The sequence below is a fragment of the Loxodonta africana genome, chromosome 4 (genome assembly GCF_030014295.1).
Source record: "Loxodonta africana isolate mLoxAfr1 chromosome 4, mLoxAfr1.hap2, whole genome shotgun sequence".
NCBI lineage: Eukaryota > Metazoa > Chordata > Mammalia > Proboscidea > Elephantidae > Loxodonta > Loxodonta africana.
Genome location: NC_087345.1, coordinates 69,035,367 through 69,044,934, shown reverse-complemented (window position 1 = coordinate 69,044,934; position 9,568 = coordinate 69,035,367). Strand labels below are relative to the sequence as shown.

Here is a 9,568-nt window from a genome sequence, read left to right as displayed (position 1 = left end):
AAAGACCTCAACATCTCAAAGATTTCCTCAATGATATCTGTCTGCAGATCACAACGATTCTGTAAAGTTCAGTGTTAAAATGACTCAAACCTCTCTTTGTTTACAATTTATGTTTTTCTTTCTGCTAGTGTCTTCTACGCCACCCATCTGTCAGTTTGTCATGCTGTTGTTGCATGTCTGGTGCTATGATGTTGGAAGCTGTACCACCTGTGTTTCAAATGCCAGCAGGGTCACCCATGGTGGGCAGGTTTCAGTAGAGCCTTCAGACTAAGACAGACTAGGAAGAAGGAAAAATTAGTCAATGAAAAACTTTATGAGTCACAACATAACATTGCCTGACATGCTTGATTTGGACACAGAATCAGGAGGGATCAAGTGCTAGAGGAGGACATCATGTTTGGGGAAGTAGAGGGCCAGCAAGGGGAAGGGAGACCCTTGGAGAGGTGGATTGGCACAATAGCTACAACAATGTGGCAGCCAGCAATTGTAAGGATGATGCAGGACTAGCAAATTTTTGCTCTGTTGTATATACAGTCGCCATGAGTTTGAATCGACTTGATAGCAGCTAACAACAACGATGTCTCCTCTCATACACTCCACACTTCCACCATGTCCAGCCTTGTACTTGCTACAGCTGTGGAGGGTAGAGGAAAAGCTGAGTGATGTACCAGCTCTTCCCCAAGTCTCTCACCAGGATGGGGTACTCTTCCATTCCCTAATCTTTGCATTTCTGCTGTGCTTCCGGACTCTAAACTCTCCATGTTTCCCCCCATGGTGGTTCTTGATGATACCAGGGTCTCTCTGAAAGAAAAAAAAAGAGGGGGCAGGTAAATGGGGCCAGTAAGCCCTCCACCCACTGCCACAATGAGCTCTGCTTACAGCCAATTACTCTGATGCCTTAGAGTTCATGGCTGGGGCCTGAGATATTTGCCACCTGCCTTTGGGAGTCGCAGGTGTCCTTCAGGATCTGTCTGCTTCAGTTTATCATTTGGATTTTTTTGTAATTTTTAATGTTGATAAATTGACAGTTTTAAATAAAAATAACTTACTGCATTATTTCCCAACCTCTTTCTTTTTTTAGTTTGTGGTAATATGTTGCCAGTAACGTGCAGTAAATGTGGAGGGAGGGAGTATATTCCTTTTAAGGTGCTTACAGGAGCTCTTTGGTGTGCAAGCCACCACCAAAGGAAGAAGTAGTGATTATTTTTCATTGATGGTGCTTTGGAACTCTTTCTGCAAGGCTTAAAAGGAGATGTTTCTCTCTGAGGGATGCTGGCTGAATCAGAGGCATGTGCTGTGCTCAGCAGAGTACGTTTAGAGCGCCTTTGTTTCAGCACACACAAAATGATGCTAATGCTACTTCTTGCTATTCTGTTCCTATCCTTCTTGCCCTTAGGTCTTTAAAGTCAGCGTGATGGAGAACAAGAGAGAAAGAGTCGTGCCCTGGCAACCACTGCCGGGAAACAGGCTTCTCCGAAGCTATAAATTAGAGAGATAACCCACTTATAGGAGGTGTGTTCATATGCAACGTGGAAAAATTTGACAGTGCAGAGACTATTGCTACTTTTACTTTCAACTGTTTTTGTTTGTTTGTTTGTTTGTTTAATAACATCATTGATGTTTGCTAAATGCAGAAAAGTGTAAAGAAGAAAACCATGGCACATAATCCTATCATCACGTAATCCCTGTTAATTTTTTTCTCGAAAAACTGTCTTCTTATATAAAAATAATAAATGGAACCTGTTGTTGTTGTTACATGCCACTGAGTCAGTTTCAACACATAGCAACTCTATGTACAAGAGAACGAAACACTGCCCGGTCCTGCGCCATCCTCACAATCATTGTTATGCTTGAGCTTATTGTTGCAGCCACTGTGTCAGTCCACCTCGTTGAGGGTCTTCCTCTTTTCCACTGACCCTGTACTTTGCCAAGCATGATGTGCTTCTCCAGGGACTGATCCCTCCTGACAGCATGTCCAAAGTATGTAAGACGCAGTCTCACCATCCTTGCTTCTCTGGAGCATTCCTGGTTGCACTTCCTCCATGACAGATTTGTTCATTCTTTTGGCAGCCCATGGTATATTCAATATTCTTTGCCAACACCACAATTGAAAGGCATGAATTCTTCTCTGGTCTTTCTTATTCAGTGTCCAGCTTTCACATGCATATGAGGCAATTGAAAATACCATGACTTGGGTCAGGCGCACCTTAGTCTTCTAGGTGACATCTTTGCTTTTCAACACTTTAAAGATGTACTTTGCAGGAGATTTACTCAATGCAATGAGTCGTTTGATTTCTTGACTGCTGCTTCCCTGGCTGTTGATTGTGGATCCAAGTAAAATGAAATCCTTGACAACTTCAATCTTTTCTCAGTTTATCATGATGTTGTTTATTGGTCCAGTTGTGAGGATTTTGATTTTCTTTATGTTGACATGCAATCCTTCACTATGGAAGGCTGTGGTCTTTGATCTTCATCAGTAAGTGCTTCAAATCCTCTTCACTTTCAGCAAGCAAGGTTGTGTCATCTGCATAATGCAGGTTGTTAATGAGTCTTCCTCCAATCCTGATTCCTTGTTCTTCTTCATGTCGTCCAGCTTCTCGGAGTCTTTGAATAGGTATGGTGAAAGGGATACAACCCTGATGCACACCTTTCCTGACTTTAAACCAATGAGTATCCCCTTGTTCTGTCAGAATGACTGCCTCTTGGTCTATGTACAGGTTTTTCATGAGCACAATTAAGTGTTTTGGAATTCCCATTCTTCGCAATGTTATCCATTATTTGTTATGAGCCACACAGTCGAATGCCTTTGCATAGTCAATAAAACACAGGTAAACATCCTTCTGGTATTCTCTGCTAATAGTGCATGGTAAAACAAAAATTAAACAGAAAAGGAAAAAGGCTGCTTACATCTGCTTCAGAAAACTTCTATGCATATAGATATGCATGTGGTGTTCTTGTTTTATTCATTTACATATAATAGAGACTGCTGCTCACATTTGTTTTTAATTTCATCTGAAGTTTTTAGTTTCTTGGAGCTCTTCAATATTTTAATTCTACTCTATGGATGGGCCATGTTTTATTGAACAAATTTCCTCTTGCAAACGTATTGGTGGACATTGTTTTCAATTAATGATTACAGGATTTTAATACTTTAGAATTAAGTATGGATAAAAATAAGATCACCTCAATTATCATTAATTAATTGAATTGAATTCATTTGTCAATACGCATTTATTGAACACCTAGTATGTGCCAGACATTTTGTTAGGCTTCAGCAAATCAAGTAGGGTAACTTTGTCCCTGCACCAAATGGGTCACTGCTTTAATGGAGGGGGATAGCTCAGTAAATCAATCATTACTGTCACTGCTACGATAGATAAAAACAGAGCACGCTGCCGCAACAGAGACGAAACACCCATACACCACACATACCTGTTGCAGTTGAGTCGTTCCAACTCGTGACAACCCCATGTGTGTTGAAGTAAAACAGTGCTCTCTAGGAAATTCAATGGCTAATTTTTGGAAGCAGATAGCCAGACCTTTCTTCCAACATGGCTTTTGGTGGACTTGAACCTTCAGCCTTTGGGTTAGCAGCCAAGTACATTAACCATTGTACCCCCAGGGACTCCTAGAATGAAGGAGTTGATGAGGAGGAAATCTCCACAGAGCAGACCATATGTGCGAAAGCTCAGAGATATGAGACAGTATGGCATACTCGGGGAGATGCAAGATTTTGGAATGGTCAGAGTGAAAATTTCATGATGGAAGATTGGTGGGACTTTAAGCTAAAGACAGAGGTTGGGGCCAAAGCCATACCACAGAGACCTTGGAATTTTGAACTTTCTCCTAAAAATCATGTGGAAATACTTGAAGTTTTAATATTGAGGGGAAAGGGAATTGGGAAATGATATGATGGGTTATGATAATTTTTAGACAGTCTAAGAAAAAAAGAGCAAAAACAAAGATAAAAACAGGGGAAAGATTTTTGGCAATTAATTAGGTCTCAACATAGAGAAAGGGAATAAGAGCTAGCTAAAAAGGAACAGACTTCAAATAAAAAATGGGCATGGTGGAGTAGCAAAAGTATGAATAAGTTACCAAATTACTAAAGAGTGGTTAAGAAGGATAAGTAAAACTTTTGATGTAGCGTTCTAACTTAAATTATTTTGGAGACTTTTGATGCTTAATAAATATATTTCATAACATTCTCCAGGTAAGATTGCCCTTGGCAAAGGAAAGCTTGGCTCCCGCCCAGCTGTGTGCTGAAGCCAACTAAATTGGTCATGTTGGGAGTATTTACACTGTGGAAATCAGCAAACTCTACAAATTAAGTTTTGGCTTTTGTTGCCCAGAGTGCCTGTTGTTAAACATTTGTCAGCACACCATTAATCACTCCACCAGTGAAAGGCCTAGGAATTATTGAAAACATTCACAGTTTAATTCCTTCCAGAGATACCAGACGGTTACTGTGCCCCTCCCCAGTTCCCTAAAGTTCTAAGACCCATTTCATTGTCAAGATTATCAGCATTTCAAAATATGCACTATGAAACACTTTATTATATTTCAAAGGGATTAAAAAAAAAATAGCATAAGCATAAAGACTGATCCTTTGACTCTTATGCGAAGCCCTGGTGAAGACCAAGAAACTGATGACTGGTGGTGGTGGCAGATTTCCATTATGAAAGCCTGTTTCCCACAGGTGAGAGGGACCCCGGGGGTACATGGACACCAGCCCATCACAGGTCTGCTGTAATTCTAAGGATTCACAGGAAAGCAATCCAGCCTGTTTGGCTAGTTTGGGAATTGTTTTCCTAACAGTCACTAATTGATTTGGAGCTACTGAAGTCTCCCCTGGTCACCCAAAGTTTTGCTTCTTCCATGAGACCCAAAGAAAGATGTTTCTTCTATTGCTACCATTTTGGGCATAATTTTATGCCTTGTCTTTCCATAAACTGCTCTGCTAAAGCCAAAGTAATGAGACTGGATCTGCCTTTTTCTTCTTTCTCTCTCTCTTTTTAAGTGTCCACGAGTATACCACAGAGACACCCAAAGCCTGCAAGTTCCAGAACCAAAAGACAACAGGCCTTTTTGATTAGGCTCTATCTACAGCCATGCTAGAGGTCTCCAGATGCAGGGGCAGGTGCCTGACCACACCACCCCTTTTCACTCTCCTGAGGTTGGGTTGTGAGAAGGGAGAGTGTGGGTTGGAATTGACCAGCTCAAAGCTGGTTGGAGGCCTGGAGTTAAGAGAGGGATACTTGCTTTATTGGCTTTTGTTTAAAAAAAAAAAAAAAAAAGTGGCCATCTTACATCATCTCAGCAAGACTGAAAATTTCACGTGATTGTGAAAGTGCAAGAAATGTCTCACAGATTCTTGGATGTCAGTGAGGAAAGGGAGGAGAAAGATGACAGAGCGGAGCTGCATGACAGCAGGTTCTGGACTCAGGTAGATTCTCACCTTCTAACCAAAAGAGAAAACCAGGACCTTCTGAGGGGCACAGAAAGGAGAGTCACCCTGGTTTCAGGATAGTATCCTGAGGACCCACCAGCCCTCAGGTTCCTTATTAATAATAGGTCACAAGATCCCAGCTATAGTGGCTGCTAGGAGCCCTGGTGGTGGAACTATTCAGCACTCGGCTGTTAACTGAAAGGTCAGTGTTCAAACTTACCCAGCAGCTCTGCGGAACAAAGACTGTTCCCATAAAGATTACAGCCTAGAATATACTATGAGGCAGTTCTACCCTGTCACTAGGGTCACTATGAGTCAAAATGAAATGCAACTGCACATAACAACAATAATGACAACTAGTTCAAACCAATAAGCCACATCATGATTAACAGAAAAGATTGAAGTTGTCAAGGATTTTATTTTAATTGGATCCACAATCAACACCCATGGAAGCAGCGGTCAAGAAAACACACAATGCATTGCATTGGACAAATCTGTTGCAAAAGGCCTGTTTAAAGTGTTAATAAGCAAAGATGTCACCTTGAAGACTAAGGTGCACCTGACCCAAGCCAAAGTGTTTTCAATGGCCTCATACGCGTGCGAAAGCTGGACAACGAATAAGGAAGACCAAAGAATAGATGCCCTTGAATTATGGTGTTGGAGAAGAATATTGACGACACCATGGACTGCCAAAGGAATGAACAAATCTGTCTTGGACGAAGTATAGCCAGAATGCTCCTTAGAAGCAAATATGGCGAGACTATGTCTCACAGACTTTGGACATGTTATCAGGAGGGACCAGTCCCTGGAGAAAGACATCATGCTTGGTAAAATAAATAGAGGGTCACTGAAAAAGAGGGAGACCCTCAATGAGATTAACTGACACAGTGGCTGCAAAAATGGGCTCAAGCATACCAATCATGAGGATGGTGCAGGACAGGGCAGTGTTTCGCTCTGTTGTACACAGAGTTGCTATGAGTTGAAACTGACTCAACGGCACCTAACAACAACAACAGTCCAGCACAGAATAAATGTTCATAGTGCAAGGAGCATCCTATGCCTTTCCTTCCTGGACCTGTGGGCGCACCAAGATTTTCAAGGGCCAATCTGAAAAAATCTGCAGTGAAATGAGACAATATGAAAGGGCCTTTTATAAAATATAATTAATTCAATTTATAAGATCGTTCTTGATTCTGAGATTATAACCTACTTCCAGCACCCCCTGTATTAAAATCCCCTTTCTTTTACGAAGATGATAGATCCCACTATTGTTCTGGGAAGAAAGTTGCTGTTATTTTTTTATTTTAATGTTAACGTATAAAAATTTATAACAGATAGAAAAGCAAATCCATGTTATTTTCTCCTCTCCCCACCTCCCACCTTTTTAAAAATTAGACTACTCTGGTAAAGAGTTCTCCCAGTATACGTAAGACAAGTCCAAAAAAAAAAAAAACTTTACATCTCTAAGTCAATTTAACAAATCTTTAGTGAGTACTAACTACTGACTAACATTGTAGGAGGCTTTATTCGGGAATGTTAAACACATACACAAATCCACAAGGACAGGAGATCCTCAGGGAGCTGATAGTGCAGGCAGGAGCAAGGCATCTGGATGAGACAGAGGACAAAGCAGAGCAGCAGAGCAGGTACGGGTTTTATTTTGCAATGTTCGGGTGCAAGAAACACCACTTGCTTTTTTTATGTAATATAATTTGATTAAAGTCCCCATATGTGTGGTTGCATGAAATTCCATCTCAGTCATTCCAAGAGCTCCTGCCTCACTCCTTAAGACTAAGGAGAATCCTAAGTTTATGTAGCATCACAGAGATGGGCAGCAGCTGAGACCTCGGTGTGAGGCAGCATCTCTCATTGCCACTGCCCCCTCTGGCCACAGAGTCCTCTGCTCTGGGTGGAGCACTCCACACCCCCAGCCCTCACCCTCAGAGACCCTTCCAGCTGCTCTGGAGGCAAGAGTGCATGGAACCCCCCCCACCCCCTGTGCAGATTCACCTCAGCAATCCCTCACCTGGGGCTCTGAGTGTGTAAGGCAGGTTCAGCTTAATTTCTACTTCTTCTTGGGTAACTACATTTTGCTTCCTTAACCTCAAGTACTCACCTCCATCCTTGTCCCCTCAGTGACTGCATTTCTACTTTCTTTGCTTTAGGGGTGTTTATGTGAGCACAGTTCAAGCCTATGGAGATACCTTGCCATCCTCTTTCCTGGGGAGGAGGTGAAAGGAGACGTTGTTAGCACCAGTCAGGTTTTTCTTATCAATAACTTCATTATGAAGTATGCTACAACTGGTTAACATGCTGGGCTACTAACGGAAAGGTTATTGGTTCAAATCTACCTGGAGGCACCTTGGAAGAAAGGCCTGGTGATCTACTTCTGGACAACCAGTCATTGAAAATCCTACAGAGAACATTTCTACTCTGACACCCACGGGGTCGCCATGAGTAGGAATCAACTCAACAGCAGCTGGTTTATGGGCAGCTCATCTGTATTGCTGAATCATCCTTTGCTTATCTCTATAGCAGTGACAGTAAGGATTGATTTACTGGGCTGTCTTCCTCTATTTCACCCAAGGACAAAGCTATCCTACTTGATATTCTTGGCACCTAACAAAATGCCTGGAACATAACAGAGGCTCTTAACTTCATTATAACTGAGGCAACTAACCACCCTGGTTTGCCCAGGATTGAAGGTTTTCCTGGGGCACAGGACTTTCAGTGCTAAGACCAGGGAAGTCTCTGGCAAACTGGATGAGTGGGTCACCTTAATTTAAAGCAGTACCTGATTAGGAGCCAAGGGAGTACGAGAAGCTTTAAGTACTGTTGAAGGTTGAAATAAGTGACATCATAGGAGTCTGGATTTTCCTGTATTTTACAATGCCCTTTCACAGGCTTATCTCGTTTTAACCTTATAACAAATGAAGGAAGGCAGGGGTGTTATTATTATCCCTTCATGCTGATAAAAATTGAGCCACAAAGATTAGTGATTTGCTCAATGACAAACAGCTATTTAGTGACAAAGGACACAGGTTTTGCCTCCAAATTTGTGTGGAGGGAATGGGGTGCAATTAAATGGCTACAAGCCCAGTGTTCTTTTCTATGGTATTGTACTCCCAGCCTAGTCACAGGCCAAGTGAAATTATTTTTTCTCTCATTACATAGTTCCTTTGGCATGATTCTCTGTTGTAGAGTGACAGCCTTGCAGTGAAGAAGAATTAAATGAGAATTCATGACCATTAATTCCCCTCCCTTCCCAGTCACCACCCAACAGGAAGCACAGACCCAAGGACACTCGCTGTGACTTCCACCCAGAGGAAAGGTAAAATGCCCTCGCCAAAGATTACGTTCAACTGACCTGGGATGGCTTCCTGGTGGAGGGAAGAACTGAAGGCAGTGCTGCTCCAGCAGAGAATGCTGAGTGGAGAATGTCAGAAGGTGAAAAGACTGAGAGCCCTCCCTGCATCTTAAGGCAAGGGGAAAGACCCAGAAGCAAACTGGCCAGAGGCCTAAAAATTTGGCGAAGCACCCAGGATTCTGCGATGAGAATCATGACTCAGCATTTATCAGTTCCCATAAAACACAGCAGTGTATTAAGGCTGCATTTGAAAATGTTTGCTCTAAGATCAGGGACAGTATTTAAACCATGGCTGTGACATTCAAACCTTGATACCAGGTGCAAGGGAAACGCTTCTTAAAATTTGGCAAGATGGAACCAAACGTAAGTCTATCATTTTTGTATATATTTTTCAGTGATAGTCACAAAAGTGTAAATATCCGTGAGGGGAAAAGTCATGAATCTACAGTCTCTCCATCCAGTTGTATATACAATTTCAGAACTTAAAGCAATATTCTCCATGATGGCTCAGTTTTTCAAACATAAATTCAAGTTGTGTACTGTCTTTTAAAGCAGGAGAAAGTTTTCTGGAGAATGATATAATCACAATCTGCAATATAAATTAAATGTTTTATACTAGTGAAATAAAGACTGAGATGGAGTAGAAGCAATATAGTATACTGGTATATATGGAATAGAGAAAAGAGTATAGGCATCATAATCATAATCAGACTGATTTTGAGTTCGAACCCCAGTTGTGCTGGGTATATGAC

General features: G+C 41.7%; 1 long non-coding RNA gene across 1 annotated transcript; it reads right to left on the bottom strand.

Annotated features, from left to right (window-relative positions):
• Positions 1-286: 286 nt before the first annotated feature.
• LOC135231349 (uncharacterized) lies at positions 287-8,910 on the bottom strand. Its single transcript, XR_010321994.1, has 3 exons — positions 8,817-8,910; positions 7,566-7,669; positions 287-801 (listed from the first exon to the last, which is right to left on the bottom strand). It is a non-coding gene; the product is annotated as an uncharacterized LOC135231349 (long non-coding RNA).
• Between the last annotated feature and the right edge of the window lie 658 nt (positions 8,911-9,568).